At 45.0% G+C, this 22,200-nt stretch overlaps 1 long non-coding RNA gene across 1 annotated transcript; it reads left to right on the top strand.

Annotated features, from left to right (window-relative positions):
• Positions 1-3,785: 3,785 nt before the first annotated feature.
• On the top strand, positions 3,786-14,114 carry LOC104150232 (uncharacterized). Its single transcript, XR_695533.2, has 3 exons — positions 3,786-4,017; positions 7,254-7,354; positions 13,270-14,114. It is a non-coding gene; the product is annotated as an uncharacterized lncRNA (long non-coding RNA).
• Positions 14,115-22,200: the final 8,086 nt, after the last annotated feature.

The raw sequence follows: 22,200 nt of genomic DNA, 5'->3' as shown, positions 1-22,200 counted from the left end.
TACAAATGTTGTAACAACAAGCGAACACAAAGAGCAGGGTTCTCTCACATTTTTTTCTCCTAAAGTAAGGAGGCCTTAAAATGGTGATCAAGAATAGAATAAAAGATTAGAGGAAACAGACTTGCACTTTTACCCACTCGCACTCCCGAGGACTCATTCAGAGTTCAGTCTCTCCTTGCCCTGCACCAGAATATCTGTTCTTTGCTTTAATCAGAAAAATATTTATACACTAGGTCAGGCAATAGAACAGGGGAAGAGGGAAGAAGGCCTGTCAAATCAAGTAGCATGTTGCAAATATATACTGTAAGGTAAAGCTTTTTTTCCGTCTTACTGGCTAATCTTCAGGCTCTGCATTTATCCTTTTCATACCTTAAACCTCAAATTTTCTATAAGATAACCAGTCTGTAACACTCTGATCCCATCTAAATGATTGTATTTTTAGTTCCTGCCCTCTTTTTACAGTCTCTAGGCAAAAGTCAGTAGCTGAACACTTTGGAGTGGTAACGGATTGGAGCAGTCCCCCTCTTGACAGGCACCATGACACTCATGTCTTGCCAAACTGTGGTGCTGGCCTGCTGAACTGCCCAGCAATTTTCTGCCATGAAGCAGATCTCATCAGGTCGTCCTAGCTCTTCCCTACAAATCCCTGCAAAACTACCAGGGTAAGGGAGAAAGGATGCTGGGGATGGAAGAGGCACAGACTAGGAAAATCCACAGGAATTGTGCAATTCCTGTGACCGCACAGATTTCTTGTGAAATTGCTGAAATTCCAACAGCACAAGGTAAATTGGCAGGAGCAGCAAACAACAAGACTCCTTACCGTGGTCAATAAATGAGCCCTGCTTTCCTTCCCACCTGTGATACGCAGGGGAGCGTGACTATGACCACAGAAAAAGGTCTAGTTTGAACAGTCCTCCCTCATGATCCCTGAGAAGATGAGAGATGTGGCACAATGAGAGAGGAAAATTTAATGTCTTTAATCTAATCTAGGGTAAAAAAACGTGACAGCGTCTTGACTGAAGCTATGCAGTCATGTTATTGTATCTCATCTTAAAGCAGAGGCAAGCTGGTTTGACTGTTCTGCACATGTATTCCCACGCTCAAACAGGCTTGCATTATTTCTGAGTACGTCTTTCGTTCTGAATGTCTAATGCTTAGTTTCTGGATATTTGCAACATGTCTGTGGTGCTTTACCCCAAAATGCTGTTTTGGACTGTCTCCCTTTAAATATATCCTAAAATAGCTTTGGTTTGGGAAAGGCTATGCTGTGCAAAATAGCACTGTGTCAGGCTGCACACTGAACAGCAGCAAGATAGAAGGTGCTGCCTTGTTTTTATTTGGGGTTTCAACTTGATGCTTAATCTAGCAAAACAGTTTTTCAGCTTGCGATTATGGAGGCTGGATTTCTGACACCAGTCACTGTTCATGTGCTCCCATAACACCTGATGTTTCCAGAAATTCTCCCTTTGTCTGTTGTCAAGGGTGAGTCCAGAGAGGTGGGAAGCGGAAGGCTGTTGCCACTGAAGGTGGTTTGAGCCATGTACCACTAAATGACCAGGTTTAGTATTCTGTTCGGTCTGCTGTTTGTTACTGCAGTGTGACTACTGAACTGGAGAGGAGATGCAGCATTCAGCCAAAAAAAAAAAAAACCACTTCTGATCAGAAGCGGGGATCATTGAGAACGCTTGCCAAATCAGACTAGAATCAGTTTATGATGTGATCATTATAAGGGCTTATCACAAAATGCCTGGACATGTCAGATATCAGCACATAAGCAAGATATCATCTGAATTTTTAATTCTTAATTATTTTGGCCAGTGATGGTGAAAAGCATTTTACAGACCAGATCCTTTGCAGTGTTAGACATCCTCAACCTCTGTGGCACTCCCTGGGATCCAGCGTGCTCAGCACCTTCCCATGAGGTGCATCTGGTACTGGCCCCACACTGCCCTCCCTCCCAGAAGGATACCCCGAGGATGGAAATTAAAAGAGCAACATGACTCCATCCAGAACCACAAAACATTCCTTGAACATGAAACTACTTCAGCTTCAAGATTGCTACATAGCTGTTCACGCCTACAGAAACATGTTTTCACAGCTTACGTGTGTTAACCCCCAGTGGACCTTAGACCTTTGCATAGGATTTGACATGTCTTCAAGAGATCGTCAGGACCTTTTGCAGGGATCTATGTGAGCTAAGCAGCAACAAGAAGATAAAAGGCTGCTCCTGGAAACTAAAAAATAACTGAATTTAGATCAAACACACTGAAAGTCTGGCTTTTACCCTAAAAGGTTACCAAGTGTTTGGAATTTTTGGCTGTGGGAGATGCCTCGCATAATTACTGAAAGTCAAGATCAAAAACCAAAATTATCCTTTTTTCTGTCTAGATATCATGCCTGAATAAAAACAAGCTAGATCATCCCTAACAATATTTACTTCCAGACTCCCTGCTGAATCTCTGACCATGTTTAGGATAGGAGGGAATTTCTTCACGCGGTGACTTGGCCAAACCTTGGGGTTTGTCTTGTCCTCATGCTCTGATCAAGGACTGTCTTCTGGAATCTTAGTTCATATTCCTTGACTTTGAGCAGTTTTATGATAGGAGCTAACGTTTTTCTCTTCCCTGTTTTGTTTCTAAAGATTTCCTCACCTTCACTGAACAGATATGGATTGGTTTGGTTTTCCGCATTACAAAGCTGCTCCAGTAATAGAAAAAAATCCAAGCTACTTCCTACTTGGAAATAAGATGCAGGAAAAGGGAGAGGATAAAGGATGTTCAGCCAGTTACAGCTTTCTATTCTGTGCTCTCTAGAAAATAAATGAATTTTAGGATGCTCCAATATTCGGAAGTATGGTCAAAGTTGCACTTTGTGACAGGGACAGCACTACAGGTAAGAGGCAACCTCTCTGCTATCATATGTGACTAGATCATAGTTAGGCCTAGTATGGAAGGAACAAAAATAATTTCTAAATCTCACAGTTCATGAGAACATTCCTTTATCATTCCATTGCTGTTCTGTTTATGAAAATGGTCTGTATGTCTGTTAGATATTTATGTCACATTGAATTACTCTTCTTGTTTCAGGCATACTACTTCCAGATCTTTATGAACTGCCCTAATGTTTTCTTTTATTGTTCTTGCTTGCCTCTTTGTTGTTCTTGCACATGCATCAGCCTTACTTGAAGCCAATGGGAGTCTTTGCACTGGATTAAAAGAAGTAAGTTTTGACTTGGACCACGTAGAGCCAATATTTCTCCAGTTGTTTTCTCCATTCTGCAAAAGGTAAGCTTATTTTAAATAAATAATAGTCCTGAGCTCTGCATACCCCTCTCCCATTCCCAACCCCCATGATTAGAAACCCACCAGGACTAGACATCTATGTGAGGGTTGTTTTCTGAGAATATGGGCAAGATGAAAACCTGAGCTTCAAGAGAAGGGTAAATTGAATCATTCCTCAAAACAGGATATTCATTTCAGCATGTTATAAACTCTGTAAACAGAGTTTGCAGGTTAATACCTAATCCCATGAGTAAAACTGGTTTCTCTCTGAGGAGAATTTTCCCAGAGAGAGCGTCACTGTCTCCCCTTTCTTCTAAAGCCTTTGCAATGCTCGTCTACTTTACTATCTTCCTCATAATTCATGGGCTGATCCGTGTACGACAGGCTACCCAGGAAGGCAGTGCGAGGCAATAGCCCAACTGCTGTGAGCGTGGCGGGCAAGCATGACCTCAGCTACACAGACGAACAAAGTGCTCATTACTGCGGTCGGCTCCACCGCTGCCTGTCGCGCAAAGTCTAAAGGACTCTTTGAAAGGCCCCGTGACGCTCACACTGAATTCTCTTTCATTGAGCTCCCTTTTGCCCCCATCCTGCTGCTGCTGAAGTCAACAGCAAAAGTCCTTTGACTTGCGCCGCGTTGGAATAAGTGCCCTGCCTGGCCAATAAAAGAGGAGTCAGTCCTACCAGAAGGAATCAAGTGCTGGTCACAGACAGCCGCTGTAATGATTTATAGCAGGTAGGCAAGGATCCTTTTATAATGATTGTATCATTATTAATTATTTATTGTCATTATTATTTCTTTGTTATTACTGTTAATTAGAGGAACATATACAGAACATACTGTTATTTGGAACTGATGAAGAGTGAGTGTCTCAGAAAAAGCCCTAAACATTTTGAGATCACAGCCTCGGAAAGATAACAAAATCAGTGCACCTTACTCCCCCAGATTTTCTTTAGATTTGTTGACTAAGTTAGCAATAGCCCTTCATTCCGAGAGCGTGGTTTTTTGTTTCCTCTAGCAATGTATCCAGATCGGCCATTTTTTGTTCCCTGTATTGTATACCCTGTTTTTCTTATGGAAATTTAAAGAAGTTAGAAACAAAATACAGGAAAACATCACCAATTATAAAAAGGTTGGACACTGAAAGAAATTAATAAAAAGAAGGGTTTTTTTTCTTGATCACTAACTCAAAGTATAACTTGAACTGTCCCTAAGTGAATAGTAGTATTTAATACGTATGTCCTCTACCTCGACATAGAGAATGGTTTATGGAGCTCTGTTGGGAGGAGAATGATGAAACTCAGGTTCAATGAAACTGCTCAGTGACTAGATTGAATGTACTCTGCAATATGGCTGCTGCTGGCTGAGCCAAGCTACTCTCAGCTCAGTTCTTCTTGGGTTAGGTAACTGAAGCAATTCTGACTCTCTCCTAGGTGCCAGCTCTCAAATATGGCTCTCCTGGAATTAAATTCTAGACTGGTAGTATCCTTTTTAACGGAAGAAAAGGCATCTATTTTTGATCTCCTGTTTTCCATTCTCACTGAGCATTGCTAATTTTTATAATTTCTGCTGAGTCTCCTGCATGCCCCTTGCCTCTCCCACACATTCTGGCTTGTCACAGAAACATGTTTCTGATGAAACCAAGTGGGATCTATTCATGGGAGAAGATAGCCACAGTCTGAACGCTTCATAGGGTCATCATTTAAGTAACTCGTCTTTATTTCCTCATGGTGGGAACACGAGTTCCAGTCCTTGCTAAATCTGGTTGATTCAGAGTTAGGAATGGTGTGTAATGACATTGATGGATTATCCTTTGGGCTGAAGAAAGAGAATCCTCATTACTTATGGTCTCAGCAAAATGTCTAATTTTCTCAGGTATTTCTGTATATTCAGCATAAAAATGGTTGCGTAATGGGCATAGCGACGACTGCAGCTATTGTTTACAATCTTGCAGCTAATCTTTTCTGTGAGATAGGCGGTGCCTGCTGGGTTGGGTCTCTGACAGGGATTAGGAACTCATTATTATTATTATTATGAATATTGAAGCGCTGCCTGGGGGCCTCAGCAGGAACAGGGCTACCTTGTGCTAGCCTCTATGCAAGCCCAGAGCTCGTAGCCTGTTGTTAGAGCTGCTGCATCCTCATCCTGGGTTTGATCCTGTTCCCCTTGTGGTCCTTGGGCAAGACATCTAATTCTGCTCTGTCTCTATTTCCATGTCTTTTCCAGGGAGATAATACTTCATTTCCTACCATAAATCAATGCCTGTAGTCACCTGCTTTAAGAGGAGAATGTCATGATGGTGTCATCCAAAGGCCACAGGGCAAGCGAGAAATAGTGTTTGCTTTGCTAGAGTGTCTCTGCTATTCAGCAAAATACATTTTATAATGGGTGTTTGTGCCATTTACAGCAATTGCTACTGCAGCCAAAGAATAAGCAAGCACAAAAGTGCGACAGTCTTGAGTTGTAGCAATGCTGTTTTCAGCCATGTGAGGGGCACAGTATGTGGGCTTTCATGTTTTTCTTGTCCCCTGCCCAAGCTGCACACCGCTCTAGTGCTAATATGGGGTCTGTGTGAGGCAGCAGACGGACTTGCCTCCTCCTTGTCCATTTAAATAAAGGCTTCAGTTCAATATCATGCCAAAAGAAAGGTTGATAGGTTCAGATACCAGCACATCCCGTTTGTACTCCATCTCTGTACTCCCCAGCTACACATCAATGTCTACAGGTAACACTGAGCCTTGCCCACACTCGGCAGTCAGGCACTAGCATCCACTGCTCTATGATACTGCTCAAGTGTGAACCAGGACTGGCATAAGCTGTGTTTTCCAACACTTTGGTAACGTTACCTCTTTTTGCCTATCCTGGGCACTCCGCTGAGGTAGCCCTACCAACAGTTTGCAGAAATAGGACTCAGCCAAATACAGAGGAGCGCTTTCTTGGGTGCCTGGTGCCTGAATTCACGTGCTACCCGGGAAGTAGTGCTCAATGGGATCACTTTGTAAGCTGCTCCTAAAGAAGAATAAAGTTGCCTGAGACATAAAGATAACATGCAAAGGAAGGACCACATTTGTCATGGCCATAAGACCCTTGGGGCACTTGTATGCTTGTTTTTATACTGCAAGTAAATGGACCTAGTTTAAAGTCCTAGTTTAAATTCAGTTTAAAAATCTAGTCTTCCTACTGCTATATCCTGAATTCCTCAAAGACAGAGCGACAGTGGTGCTTGCTGAGCAACAGATGTACATTTTCTCCTTTGTCTCTCTTCTAAGCCCAGAGTCCTTCTCTAAAAGGTGCCTCAGCTAGTAATATGCTGGTGTTGCCACGGCCATTGCAGGCTGGAGCTGTCACACGCAGGGCTCAGTCCTGCTTTGTGAATGTTGTATGTTCTCACGGGAGACCTGAGACTTAAACACCTGCTTGGTCTGTACCTCCCTATTTGAGTCTGACCAATCTGAATCATATTTGATAAAGTATCAGCAGGAGTCTCAAATGTAGTTAAGTTCCTATCAGTTTAATTAAAGTAGACCACTGGATAGAGAAACTCTGTGAAATACTCCCGTAGAGGAGAAGGCTATACTATGAATGCACCTCTTAGTAATCATCAGGGAATTCACATAGAGCAATGTTATGAAGGCTCTTATCATGGGGCCTCATTAAAAAGAGTTTAACTCTTCAGACCTCACTACGTGTCAAAGAATGGTTGAGACAAGAGTGAGTAAGGAGTAGTCACATCTACTATATCATGAGAGTAACTTAAAACTAATAGAGGAGCAACCATAAGATGATCGGAGACCCAAATCATTAGGAAACTGGGCTTCATTAATTTTTTGTCTAAGAAACAGCCTGTTTTATATCGCCAGGTTTTTAGATGCTATATTTACATTATTATTCGCACAAGGTCAGCTAGTCAAAACCTTGTTAACAGATGCAAAGTAATACTTAAAAGACTTTCTCCTCCCATTGCATTCTAGCTCTGCCCTGCAGTAGATTCCAAGGACATGGTACCATTTGAACGAGGCTGGATATGAGAACGTGGAAAGAGATGGTGTGGAGAAGAAAGCCTTTAGGATAGGTACGGAATTTACTTCATGCTTCCCTTACTTCTGTGAGTTACTGGTACTGGCCATGGTGGTATGGACTGTACCAGGTCACCTTCAGTGGCTCAGATGCATTTGATGGAGAGGCCATTCCGTAGTTACGCTGTGTCTTTCCAAAATTAGTATTTGTAAGAAACTAACCAGAGATTAAAATAGATTAGTGCTTCACTCCCATGAGATGCAGACTTCAGGGTTTAGGCAATGCTCTGTGGCTAGCAAGAGCCAACAAGTTATACCTGAGTCATTCCTATGAGTCAAACATGCCCTGCTCTGATGATGACAGGAGTGAGCTAGCAACTTCCCAGGAGACACCAAATGTTGACACAAGGGCAGTAGTCTCCCATTGAGACTGACCAAGCAGAACTTGCAGTGGAAGAGCCACCAAGCTGATCTATCATATGTTTATCCTACCTCTGATACCGGGCTGCTGCCTAGATTAGCAGGACTACATTTAACATAGTCTTTTGCTAGTGGGAAAAGATTTATATACTTAGCATAAGCTGCTTAGGAAAAGCTTCTTTTACTTTGCATTTATCATCTATTATTGATGCTTCATTACAGTGATAGCCACCTCAAGAAAACATCTTAAAGTCTCTACCTGTTTCATATGTAGGCATATTCCCTTTGCAGCCAAAGACATTTTGAGGGAAAATACTGGAGACAAACTGAGTTAGTTACTACTTAGTTACACGGATGTAAATTCAGTATGACTCCTTTTTTGACCAATAAAACAAGGCCTAATGTGCTTTCTGACTCACTATACTTCTTCTTTGAGCAGGGAGGTTGGACTAGATGATCTCCAAAGGTCCCTTCCAACCTAAACCATTCTGTGATTCCTATTGGCCCTAATGGAAGCTGGATCCAGCTTACAGTGACCTCAGGTCTTGTGGATCTTACTCGAGAGAAGCGTACAGTGAGCTGAACAGGGATTCTGGCTTGAGCAAGAAGTGCAGAATATGGTCTAGTAGAGTACAATATGCTGGATTTCCTCAGACATGTCTCTGGTCCACCATCCTTTTTTTTTTTCTTTTTTTCCAAATGAGCAATATCCAAAGGACGCATTTCTTCGAGGTGAAAGAGTCTTTTTTTTGTTTTTCACAAGGTTTTCATGTGTGCAAAAGGATAATGCAATGTACATTCATCATCGGCTAACGGTGCTTGCAATGTGCGCTATGCAGAAGAGTCCCAGGATTTTGCGCTATGAAATTCTTCAGTAATCGTAGTAACGAAGAGCAATTAAAAGCAGCAGCTAACCTATATTTCTCTAGCCAGCTTCAAATGTGAACACACACACACATACCCAGGATTGCAAATACTAGCTGGAAGTGCATTGCACTGTCCAGAGGCATAATTCCAGAAAGCTGTAGCTCTCTTTATCACAAAGTTTTAATTAGCAGGACACATTCAAAAGCAGCTGATACAGATCTTAATGAATCATTCATAGGCCTATGTCTAAGATAATTAGATGTAGCTGGTCACACAAAATCACTGGGCAAGTGAAATTGAATACGTATCTTCTTCATGTGAAATAAAGGTGAAAGATAGTGATGGGATGAAATGAGAGCAATAGCCTACCTTAACTAAACAGTCTGTGCATGGACAATTGTTGTCAAGACCATGGGGAAAATAAGAACAGCCAGCTTCAAAGGAGATCTGCCCTGGGCTGCTGGGAAAAGGCAAGAACTCCGGACTCCTGATTTGCTGGCCACTTCGTTTTCAGGGTTTTTTTTAATCAAGATGGTTCTCCCAGGCGGGCACTCTCTGCGGGGCTGACCAAGAATGAGGTGAGAGCAGATGAACGCCTGAGTCGGGGCCCTCGTTTCTGAGGCTTTGGTGCCTGCAAGTCATGTTGCACTGCCTTTTCTGCGGCTGCTGGCTGGTGCAGCTGGACGGCAGAAATAGACATGAAGTGCGCGCTAGACATGTCCCTTTTTTCTCCAGCCATGCTGCCTGCCCTGGAGCAAAGCGTTGTTGTTATAGAGCAACCACAGGAGACCTCTACCAGCTGGGTCTCTGTGCTATATCTGGGGAATTCCCAGTGATCCAGTTACACCAACCTGCTGGCTGCTTAGCATGACCAAAGCGGGGCAAAGCGTTTGGAGGAAAAAGTGGGAAATGTGCCCAAACATCCAATTGCTCCAGGGCTAGTTTTTGCTATACGTACTGTTTCATGGCCAGATTTCCACAACATTTGTTTGTGACTGCTCTTTTATACTAAAATAAGGGAAGTATATTGTGTTTTCAACTGGGAAAGTGGAGCAGTCATGGGAGCAGCTGGCTGTGAAAGCATATGTATTGTCATTGCTGATCTATGCCGAGCTCAGTGAACGTACAACCATAGCACGGCTGAAACCGTGTAAACAAATAAAACAGATGTGGCGTCAGTGGAGGAATATGCAGCTCTTCCTTCCCTGTGCTGGGAAGATGTGGCTGGCTGTAGGCAGACTGCTCTCATCTCTCAGTCGCAGTGGCAGGACTCTCTGACTGAAGGATCTTTGGTTGTGAAACTTGTTCTTAGAGGAAGTCTGCTAGAGTCCAGGATCTGTATGCAAGGCACAGCACCAATCCTATTTATTTCAGCAGGTTTATCCCTGCCCTTTGCTCTGAGCTTTCTCTAGCATTCACTCCCCTGCTTTCACTCCTTTCTGTTGCGTGGGCTGACATGGGAAGGGGGTTTCTGTCTCAGGCCCTTTAGTTTTAGGCGGCGCTTAAATAACTTTGAGCCGTTGGTTTCATCTCCTGGTTTTATCAAGCAGTACTCTAATGCTTGGTTGCGGGCACTACATTATGTTCAAACTGAAAAAGGGCCTCCTGCTTTCGATAGGCAGTTTTGCCCATAAGTGTTCTTACATCGTCTTATTTGGCCCAGCCCTGCTTAGCTGGAGTTGCAGGAGGAGCAGAGCACCCATTTCTCTGACTGGGAGTCAAAAACCCGTGAAAAACAAACCATTGCAAATGCATATTCCAAAAGACTAAGAGCAAAGTATTACCAACCCATACAATATTTTAATCAAAGGTCCTTTAAAAAGCGGGGTCAAATAATTTTCTCAAGTAACCACAGAGTCTGCTGTTAGCAGGTTTTCCTTGTTCCCCAGCGCCTGACGCTCAAACTTCTTCCAGCTTAAGTACAGAGTCCTCCTTAAAATTAGTGGGCTTTTCAGAGTTAATCTGTTGATCTCACGATGCACCGCAGCAGGCGTCTGGAATAGATCCCGCTAGTTTGTTTATACTGCACTTCCTTTTAGGGTGGTTTGAGGCAAGGGAGCACTTGAGGCAAGAAGTAATGTGGTGTAGGGTTTGACAGCATCTTTCCACACCTTATTTTTGCTTTTGTCAAGGAGGGAGGAGCAGAGGCTCCCAGCACGGCTTCTCAGCTACTTCCCATCAGGAGGCTGTCACAGAGCGGGGCACGAGCCCCCACACGGTGGGGACAATCTCCAATTCCTCCAGCATGCCCAGGGTAGGAGAGTTTCCTTTGCCTGTTTTCCTTGGAAGCTGCTGTAAGAGATTTCTTTTCTCTCTCCGAGTCAGAGAAGGGGCTGTATGCAGTTCAGGTGCCTCCAGACGCGGGGGGACCATGCTGCATGGCCCATCAGGCAGGGCGGCTGCCGGCAGCGCTCTCACGACTGTGCGTGGTAGCAGCCTGCGTGTTACAGCCGACAGTCGGTCTGGGCTGATGGTTGTAATAACTTCACCCTGTGTGCTTGTTGCTGTTTTTATCCTCCCCCCCTGCCGCCCCGGGAGGTAAGGAAGGTCAGTCATTTTAAGGGGAGAAAGTGAGACACGGTGGGATGAGGCCACACAGGGAGGCTGCGAATGTGAAGAGTAGGAAGGCGCCAGGGGAACGGGTAGAGCGGTGCCAGCTCCCGCCACCAAAAATGGGCTGCTTGAAAGCCTTTAGTACGCTGCACGATGGCAGAATTGCTATAGCACCACGCTTTCAGTGGAGCGGCTTTTTCCCAGGTCTCTTGTTAGACTCGCAATCTTGGTTTTTCCAGCCACCGCCAATACTGTCTGGGCACAGGTCCATGTTTACTCTAGCTCTACAGCCAGAAATATGGTGATCTCTGGTTCATGCTAGCGTGTGGTTGTGCTGAATGCATCAAAATGCGTCAGCAAGAGTCACCAGCAACATAAAGCCCTGAGCCATGGCAAGGAAATCAAAGAGAATATAGCACAGCACTGAATAGAGTATCGGCACTTGAAGCCAGACACTTATTTAGAACATTCTTAATTTTAAAATCACTTTATCAGAAGGCCATTTCCTAAAGTGGAACATTTATTTTAGATAGCACTGTGTTTTGATTTCTGAGCTGTATCAGGAGTGCAGTTTATTTTACAAGAGCCAGTGGTAAGAATTAGAGCTTGAGACATTTAGACCAGCACAGGAGACTCGACCACACATTTTTCATTAATTATCTCTTGGCCATGTTAACTCTGCAATGATAACACAAGTAATATGTCACAAGCTCATTTTCTGTCATTAAAATCAGCTGATACGACCCTGATCCATGCTGGGAGCACATCCTCTCAGTGAGAAGATGCTGCTTTATCGCAGTCACTTTTCAAAGTGGAACGCCATTTTAATGCTAGATTGCATTGAACTTGAGCCCTGCTTTTACTTGCTCAGCCTTCCCGAAACAGGGAAGAACTAAGAGCCCAAAATAACCTTCTTATCAGTACAGAGCCTATGCTAAGCTTGTCTTTATTGACCTCCTTCTCCTCCTCTTTGCCTGATAAAGAAATTAGTCTAATTTCAAAAAGCCAACATGTAGGTACTACTGGTAGGCATTAGCAAGTCAGTTGTATATAGCTGGAATATAGATGGTTCAGCTGTTGCTGTTTTAATTGCTCGATTAGTTGGTGTATATGCCCAAAACGTCTTGGGAGCAAATGCTCTGCATTTGACATCCTACATTTTGGGCTGCCTGGTGAGGCAACGTTGCCCTGGGGAGAGTGTCCCCTGCCGCTGCAGCCACAGTCCGGGGTCAGAATATTGATCTAGGAGTTGCAGCTGTGGGAGCTGTCTCTCCTTTTGGTGCTCCTGTTCGCTCTCCCATCCTCTGCCTGTCTTGCCATATATATTTCTGATGCCAAAACCCATCTCTTCCTAGGTAACATCCAGTGCCTAACACTGTGCACCAGCACCTAGCAATGCACTAGCCTGCAATGCACGAATCACTAGCAATGCCGACTTACGCAGCAGCCTGCACCGCTAGCCATTTCGGTTTGTGACTGAGACAAAAACAAAACAAAAACCAAAAATCCCTCCATTTGGAAGGACCCCATATTACATGTAATACTGCTGTTTAAAAAAGAAGGGGTAGAATAGCCGGGAGGCTGGTGAATAGATGGGTGCATCCCGCAGTCTGGCTGGCTGCACCGTGCCTCTGAAGATGGCAGCTGGGCTGAAAGCGGGAAGGAGGTAACTTGCCGGAGGAGGGCTCCCAGGTTGTAAATTAGCCCTCCCAGAACCAAAATCAATAAAAAAGGAATTAAACTGTCCAAAAGTTTAAAAGGATAGGGTTATACTGCGTTAAGTAGCCTCTTCTGTTTGCAATTATGAGCCTCAGTAGCAGCAGTGTAAGTTTTCTACCAGCTCCTGGGAGGTGCAGCGGCAGGGTGGAAGTGGCGGCTGGGCAGCGGTGAGAGGCAGCTGAGGTTCAGCGTTTCAGAGGGGATTGTCCCCGTGCGTATTTGCCCTGGCAGACACCAGCTAGGGAAGGTGGCACGCGGCTCAGACGAGCTCTGGGTTCCTGTTATGATGCTGATTCGGGAAGTATTAATGGGAGGACCCTCTTCGAATTTTCTTCTCTGAGTACCACTGGGTTTAATGTTTTACATTATTATATAGAATTGTCACAGAGAGACACTGTTCTTTCCTTTACAGCAGCTGTTCTGAGACTACCAGAAAAACCTTTGAGAGTGAAATCCTATGGCTGTGCAGGCAGTGAGGAGGCCCTGATCTCAAGAGCTTTGTGCGGACAGAGCCTGATGGAGGGCAGGGCGGCTGTGCGAAAGCTTGGCGTTTCTTCCTCTCCTGAGCCCGCTGCAAGGTCAGAGATTGGGCTGTGATCCAGTGCCCGCAACCTCCTTTCTGTCGCAGGGTAACACCTGTGTCTTGGACCTTTGCACGCATCTGCGTGGCCCAGGGGCTCTGAAGCGTCCCTCTGAATAGCTGCCGCGGCTTGAGGACCTGCGTCTCTGCACTCACCCGCAGCTACAGGCTCAGAAAAACAAGCAATGCGTTGAACTGACAAAAACCGCACGCAACGGTGGGCTAAAGACTTCTGTGTCAAGGCCACCAAGGAAAAATATCTCACTTTCCTCCCTAGATGGGCTACAGACTCCGCCTCGAAGGGCTGCATGCGGTGCTGCTGCAGGGTGCTGGGGCTGCTTTCCCCCCGGTGCCTGAGCGCTGGCCGGGCATGAATGTGGGTGTGGGTGAGCAAGGGCTGCTACTTCCCAGCCAAACCAGCGTGGGTGAAGGAATAGCTATTTGTCTGTGCCAGGTTCACAGAATATGTGAAGCGTGTGGGTACTGGTAGGGCACACATACGCCAATTCTCTTTCGGTCTTGGTTTTCCACATGTAAAACAATACAGTAATTCCTCTGTATATGGCACGAATATTTTAAAGCAAAATCCATTAAAGATTGTGATGAGGTCAAATACCGTAGTAGTGGGAACCATATGCATTTGCAATGGGCTGTCTCCAGTGAACCTTACAAGAAGGCTGAGGAATTATTATTATTTATTATTATAATAACTTATTATAATAATAATGATTTCAGGAATAAGAGGAAACTTTCTAATTTGATCCCTAATAAAACGGGGCTTACACAGTCATGTTATCTGTCTGTCTCCACCTGTTTATGCCCACCCTCTTCTCCTCAGTAACTTTTGACTCCGCTAGTGTCACCCGCAACTCTCCAAGATGGTGGTGCTCCTACAAGGTCCATAAACCCTGACAGCAAGGCTGAGGAGAAACACAGGGGAGCGTTTCCCGCTGGCTGGGCCTGCAGCACCTCTGCAGCTCCAGGCTCTGCTCACACCAGCGTGCGTGCGACATTTGGGTCTTCTGGTTATTGGCTTCTGCCAGCTTTCTCATAAAGGTTTCCAGCCTTTTCCCAAAGGACTAACCTCTGCTCTCCTCCACTTCCTTGTGATGCAGAGAGTAATCTTCAAAGTCTACAATGCAGGTTTGCTTCACAGGCTACTTCCAGGCTTCTTTAAGGGTCTGCTTTAAGCCAGGAGAAATTTTGGTGAGTCTGTCACTGATGCAGCATTGCCTAACTCATATGCTTTTGGGAAGCTAGTTATCAGACAGAATTTTAATGGCTCTTATGGGCTGTATGAAAGACTAGCGATATCAGAGGGAATTCTTAAACAGACTGGTTCTGAGTTTTACACGATGTCTCTTTCTGCCTTGCTGCAGAAAAGTGAGCCCTAGTTACACACTGCAAACGGGTTTGGCCGATGGATGCTCTGGGGAGCCTGGTGTGGGGAGAAGCGGCCTCCCTTGCTGCTTCTGCAGAGGTGGGGGATTTGTATTTGGAGTATGAGCTGCCGGCATCATTAGTGTTGCTAACGGACCGTGCTCCTTTCCTATGAAAGAGCTGCACAGCGCACTGCCCCATGTCCTCCTGGATGGAGCATCTCTGGATTTGTGGCTCATTACATGGCTTTAAAGCTGAGTGCTGGCAAGGGGAGAGAGGAAGATCAATAATCCTCAATAAGGGGATAAGTAAGACAATAGCTTAAGGGAAAGCTCCAGAGAGCTCACAGTCATCATTAGGAGGGACAGTCAGTGATGTCTTATTGGCATATCTCATTAGAAATTGCTGGGAGCTACTGGGCTGGACAGTTGCTACAAATGTCAGCAACCTCAGGGGAGCCGAATGTAAATGTTGTAATTGATATAAGGACGGAAGCTGCTCCACTACAAAGTGACATTTCAGATATTGTGGGAATGGATGATGCGACACATCCTCAGCTGGATCTGTTTCCCTCAACTCTTTAGGCTCCTGTCAGAGGTGCACATTAGAGCTTTTCTCTGGGCAGATGGCTTCTGCAAATAGAGCCTGCTTTGAAATACAAAGTTTTGCTGAATTCATTATATGCCTTCTGACTTCAAAGCTTTGCACTTTCCTCTTTAGTTTTAAATAGAGTCACTGGCTGCTTTCAGGACTGTTACGTCTGAGAAGGACGTTGCAGGAGATGCCACCAGCGAAGTGCAACGGCAGCAGCAGAGTTGTTCGGGGTGCGCCGAGCAGCGACGTGCCCACCGGGGGCTGTGCCGGTAGCCAGCTGCCTCCCCCAGACCAGGCCACGTCTGGCCAACAGGGGCAAGATTGCCCACAAAGATGTGGGTCTGGGGGGCTCTCCCTGCCCCACGGGGACCCATGATCCTGGCTTTCCTTGCTTTCCGCAGCACGGGGGGCTGACTGGCCCAGGGCTCCACCTCAGGCTCGGTAAGTGGATACCAGTAGTCAGAGGTTCCTGCAAGCATAAAACTGTCTTCATTACTTCACTTCCACTGCATGCACAAAGTTATGGGTTTTGGATTTCACATCTCATACTTACTTTTGAGGGTATGTTGGAGCCATTCTCAAGGGAGACAAATTGGAGAGCTTTCCCTTTGTATCTGTGCAAAGAGATGACATTTGGTTGGCCAAAAGTTTTCTTGGAAAGAAAATGTCACTTTGTGAAACTGAAATGTCAGTTTAGTCACATTGTTCATGTGCAAAAAAGGGGGGAAGAAAAAAAAAGCAGAAACTTCAAAGCAGCTGAAACTCTCCCTTCAACATCTTCCGATTTGCCACAACTCTATTTCAAAATCCTGCAGGTTCATTTTGAAATTTTCAGAAGGCTCAAAGCCAAAAGGTTCAGACTGAACAAAATGTTGTGCTTCATCCACAAACTGTTTTTTTTTTCATAATTATTTTTTAGAACTATCATCACACTGAAAATCTATTATTCACCCTGCTCTAGTTGTCTGCAGCATCTGGGTAAGTTGGAGGTAGAATTTCCTAAACTGAAGAATATTTAGGCAGAAAAAGTTCTACTTTTGTACCTCAGTTCTCAGCAGCTGGATCATTTATGGCTACTCTAAAAGGATGGTATATTATGACTTTCTGCATTCCTTAGTATGCTCTTGAACTGAGAAGCTTTTGTGGGATTTTTCTCTTATCAGCAATACATTATAAAAATGTCAACTATTTCCAGACCTTTAAAGTTTCATTGGGAGGACTATCCTTAATTTCAGCCCTGGAGTTGGTTTATGTGTGGTTTGATCATCTGTTCCTCCTTTCGTACAGATGCTATCAACATGGGCAGCAGAACAGCCCTGTCACAGTGGATTAACGGCAGAATGTGGTGTTGCTTGTGGAAGTAAAGTAAGGAAAGATGAGCAGTACTATTGTACCATATGAACAAACATTGAAATTAGAATAATTTTTCTAAATCTTTCAGCATCCTAAGTACAAAGTAATAACCCTGTCAGGAACAATATTCACTACTCTTGCGTCTGGATGGTGGGAATGAGCTGCAGCCTCCTATGAAGAATGTAGATATTTCAGTGGCAGTTTCCACTCAGCATGCAGTTGTATTAAAGAAAAAAGCAAACAAATCCCTTGGTCATGGTACGGGGGCAGAAAATATAATGCTATTTGAAAAACGAGCACTGCTTTGAATATAGCATATATTTTGGTTTCCTTATGAGAAAGATAATGCAAAAATGGGAAATATATGTGTATGTGTGTGTATGTCTGTGTGTGTATACATATATATATGTATAAACATATAAAAGACAAAATGGAATGTAGAATTTTGTAAAAGATGAAAAACAGGATTGGTGAAATCTAGAACTAACACAGGAAGGTAGTGGCAGTGAGGAAAAACTTACCTGAGTACTCTCTGCCGTAATACAAAAACAAGGAGGGGCAAAACCTCAATTTAACAACGGGATTCAAAAACATGCCAGCCCACCTCACAAAAAATGAAAATAAATATTCTGTGGCATTAGCAGAGCAGGCCATTTTTCAAATTTGTGAAACTGTTTGCCTCTAGATTTCCATGGGCATTCGTTTTTGTAGGGGCCAGCTGGACGATGTTCAATGCTGAGAAAATTTGATAATCTAGTTCTTCTTAAGTGCCTTAAGGTGGGCGCTCAGATCGTTTGAACTTTGGAAACTCCAGGCCTCGGCGCTTGCACAGAAAAACACATGTTCAAGTATGTTGTTTATCCTATCCGCTCGCAAACATGTTGCGCCCTGATCATCTTTGGAGGAAGATAAAATAATCTTCTTCCATAACATCTTGTTGCCCTGTAGCATGTGTCATGGAGGGTTTAAGATTTCTTTGGCAGCAGCCAACATCGACTGCTGCCAAAAATCAGATATGCAATTAAACGGGTCTCATGCTTCAAGCCAGTATGGCAAGGGCACCTCTCCGCGAAAAAGCTGCTGATGTGTGAACAACTGCAGTTAAGGGATTGCGGAGCGTGAGTTTTCTCATCGGCGCTCGGCCCTTCTAGTCGTCGGCCACCGGTAATGGAGCAGGTTTGTGCCTCACCGGATTAAGAGATTCGGGCAGAAACACTTCCAGGAGAAAAGATGTTTTTTCTGTGCCTGTGGAGCTGTGTGGGTGGAGGTGTGAAGCGTGGGGTATTTTTTGGCATTTGGATCCAATTCTCTTCTTTTAGGTGTTGTCTAACAACTGGAAGGACTGACATTAGCCACCTGGTTCCCATTAGCGAAGCCACTTTAGAATTTCTTTGCCATCACTTTGTTTTCTAATATGTAACTTTTACCATTCCTTTACGTGATAGCTGCTCTATACAGCCTGAGCTATGTAAACAAAAATCAGGCATATGCCTCTTGTTGGTATGAGTGTTTTGAAACCCCTCCCAAATACTTTTGCCAGTGACTGCAGAAAAGCTTTCATAGCAGTAAGTATGTGTATATTGGGCTTTCTTCCAGAAGCTGTGAGAGGAGCATTATTATGGGTTGGTGGATTATTTTACCAACTGAATAAATGCCATCCCTTTTTCAAACAAGAAACCTGGACAATGGCACAAAAAACAGGTTCACTTGAGAAGTGAGTTCTACACATCCCGAGCAGGAACTTGAAGCCTTCACTGTGCTGAGATGCTCAGCTATATGCAGACAAAGCACCCCAGCTTTTTTTTTAATGTGGCAATGATAAATGATAGAGTGACAAAGTTTTAAGTGTCTGATATTGTGGATGGGTTTTTTTCTCCACTGGAGGAATTTGCTTATCAAAGCTGTAGCTGAGATCAAGGGGAATATGTGAATACCCAAGCTTGAGGCGGGAAAACATTTCTACAAAACCTCGGCTTGGGTTCTGATTTTGGGCACCACGTTTGAAAACTGGAATATTGCCTTTATCACCCCTCTACCCTGTTGTTACATAGGATGATCGGACCATATGTCATTGTATATGAGGTGACGGCTTTTTACAATCAAAAGTGTATAACTGAGGTACATTGCCCTTTTATCTACTGTTGTGGTGTCGATTTTTTTTCCTTTGTAGAATGGGAATCGGAAAGCAACAGGTCTCCTCAATAAGTGTATCATGGGGCTTAAAACTCAGTCTAATGCCTTTTTGGAGGAAGAACTGACATATCATCTTAAAATGAAGCCTTTTGTTTCTAGTTAGGAGATTAGCGAGGTACTGCACTCAGCAGCTCTGCGAAAGTCATGCACAGAAGTTGAAATGAGATGTCACGCGGATGCCTGCAGTAACCAGCCAGCGTCCTCTTGGGCCAGCAGTGTGTGTCCTGGCACGTCCCCACGGCACTGGTGGCGGTTGTCCCCTCCAAACCAAACACCCCAGAGCCCCAACTCCCGTCCATAGGAGCCTGCTGCACCTCGCGCAGTGGGGTGATGTGGTGGTACCCATGGTGCGGGCAGACCTGGCTCAGGTAAGGCCTTCCTCTGCTCATTCGCGTGCAAAGCACTTCGGGATCCTCCGTGGTGCGCCCTTGTTAAAAACAGACAGGTTGCGGCATGCCAAGAAATAAATCAATGATGTAATCTGTTTTGAGTACAGTAAGGGTGTTTTGCTTTTGTGAGTAGCTCTTCTAATGATTTAAGTGGCAGTGACTAGTGATGACCGGCATGTAAAGAGAATGCGGGACATCAATAGCTTCTCAGCCAAAAAAGTAGCAAGAGGCTTTGGGTTGGCTTTTAGTGCAAGGCAGCATTAAGCCAATTTCTTCTGAAGCTTTCCTAGAAAAAACATATGTTAATTCTCAAGTTTGCCTGTTAGCTAGATAGTACAGGAGGTGTATAGAAGAGTGCAGGAGATGTCAAGTTGAGCTTGCATGGAGGTTAATTTGAGATTTTTTTTTTCATTGTTGGTAAATGGGACAGTATTTTTGCTCCCAAACAGTTTTTAATTTTTAAAGTTGATAAGTGCCTCACTTTGACAGTGTGTTAAGCATTTAAATGCATGGATAGGGTGCCTCTCCATATCAAATTCAGATGGCTCATCTGCAAAAAAAAAAAAACCAACAAAAAATGAAAACAATTCTCTTCATATGCAGAAAACTCAGCCAAAACTTTCCTCCTTCTGTGATCAAAGCTGGAAATGTGTCGTTTGGTTTGTGCAATGGGGTCAGATTTTCTTTCTCCCTGTAACATAGCTTCAGCCAGTTGTCAGCCAAGAGACGTGTTTGGATTTTTCATCCCCATGTGGATTTGTGGGAACGCGCAGTAGGAGACCAGATCAACATTGTAATAGTGCCTGCATTGATCTAATACAGTGTTTATGTGGACTCCAGCCATTATTCATTTCTTCTCAAGCATCCAGAGGCTATAATGGATTATTTCATATATAATCATGATAGTAGTTAGCTGTGGTATAGCATTTGAAAAGCATTTTATAAAGCAGGTCAATATAATTATCTCCAGTTTACAGCTGGAAAAGAAAGGCCCAGAGACATGAAAAGATTTGTCCAAGCTAATGAGTGCCACCACAGTGGTGGGCCTGGATGCAGAATCCAGGTGTCTGGAGTCCCAGAGCAGGCTCTAATCAGTGCTTCCCAGCTGTGCCACTACCATGAAGCCACCTCTTTTCACACCAATTTCCAGGAGCAGGGCCTGCTGTGCTGCTGCTGCACACCCACGTTTCCACCCAGGGTGATAGATAGCTCTTCTGCCCAAGAGCACAAGGCGGCTGGTGGACACAGCACGCCTGATTTTGCAGGAAAGAATTCCCAAACTGATCCCTCTTTCCTTTGGCTACTGCAAGACCATTCGTGGAGATGGGCATGTTGTCCTTCCCACAGTTTCACAGAATGGCATCACAGAATCACAGAACAGCCAAGGTTGGAAGGGACCTCTGGAGATCATCTAGTCCAACCCCCCCACTGAAGCCGGGTCCTCTAGAGCACATTGCTCAGGATCGTGTCCAGACGGGTTTTGAATATCTCCAGCGAAGGAGACTCCACCACCTCTCTGGGCAACCTGTTCCAGTGCTCTGTCACCCTCACAGGAAAGAAAATTTTCCTCAGGTTCAGATGGAACTTCCTGTGGTTCAGTTTCTACCCGTTGCCTCTTGTCCTGTCGCTGGGCACCACGGAGAAGAGGCTGGCCTCATCCTCTCGACATCTCCCCTTCGGATACTTGTACACATTGAAGAGATTGCCTCTCAGTCTTCTCTTCTCCAGGCTGAACAGGCCCAGCTCTCGCAGCCTTTCCTTGTAGGAGAGATGCTCCAGTCCCCTCATCTTCTTGGTAGCCCTTCGCTGGACTGTCTCCAGTAGTGCCAAGTCTCTCTTGTCCTGTGCAGCCCAGAACTGGACACAGTACTCCAGGTGAGGCCTCCCCAGGGCTGAGGAGAGGGGCAGGATCACCTCCCTCCACCTGCTGGCAGCACTCTGCCTAATGCACCCCAGGATCCGATTGGCCTTCTTGGCCACAAGGGCACATGGCTGGCTCATGCTTAACTTGTTGTCCGCCAGGACTCCCAGGTCCTTCTCTGCAGAGCTGCTTTCCAGCAGGTCAGCCCCTAACCTGTACTACTGCATGGGGTTATTCTTCCCTGTTTGCTTTCCCCTTTGGGAAATCCCATCATTGAGATTTGGCTGGAGTCTTATTGCTGTCCATCTGCTCTCGCAGCTTGTTTCCCCACTAAATCATGGCATCTTTGTCTCTCCAGCAGCCACCATCCTCACCTGGCCCAAGAAAACAGGCCTCGTTGTTCCTCTCTGTATCTGCCTCTGCGACTTCACAGGGGACCGGGAGCCTGGCACGGCCACCTGGTAGACCTCCCTCCCTTCCCTTCCCAGAGCAGATGGTAACAGCAAACTGTCTTAAATCGAGTTGCTTTTTCTCTGTTCCCAGCTCAGATGTTCTCAGGTACTGATCGTCTCCGAAACAGCCCCAGCGCCGGGTACGGAGAGACGCCGCTGCCATCTCCCTGCCGCGCGGAGGCGGGGACAGGCTTTTTCTGTGCCCTGCAATGAGGCACAAGAACACAGACAGCTCGAAGCACTGAACCGAAATCGCAATTTGCACGTGGTTCAAGGCCCCGAGCTGTCACAGCTGCCACAGAGCTGCTGTGTTTGGAAGCTGCAAGGTTTGAGGCGTTCTGAGTCTGCAAAGAGTTTATCCTCAACTCCATTAAAACAAACAAACAAACAAACTCACTCGCAATTATTTTTTAATAGGGCCTAAAATGTCTGGGGCCCCCCTCGCTTGTGCCGTATTTGCACTATAATCTTAACAGCTAAAAGCACGCTTTAAGGCACCCACCTGGGCTGAGTAAGTACAGGCACTGCCCACAGGGGACAA

Source organism: Struthio camelus, chromosome 1 (assembly GCF_040807025.1).
Source record: "Struthio camelus isolate bStrCam1 chromosome 1, bStrCam1.hap1, whole genome shotgun sequence".
Taxonomy (NCBI): Eukaryota; Metazoa; Chordata; class Aves; order Struthioniformes; family Struthionidae; genus Struthio; species Struthio camelus.
This window is presented reverse-complemented; position numbering and strand designations above follow the sequence as displayed.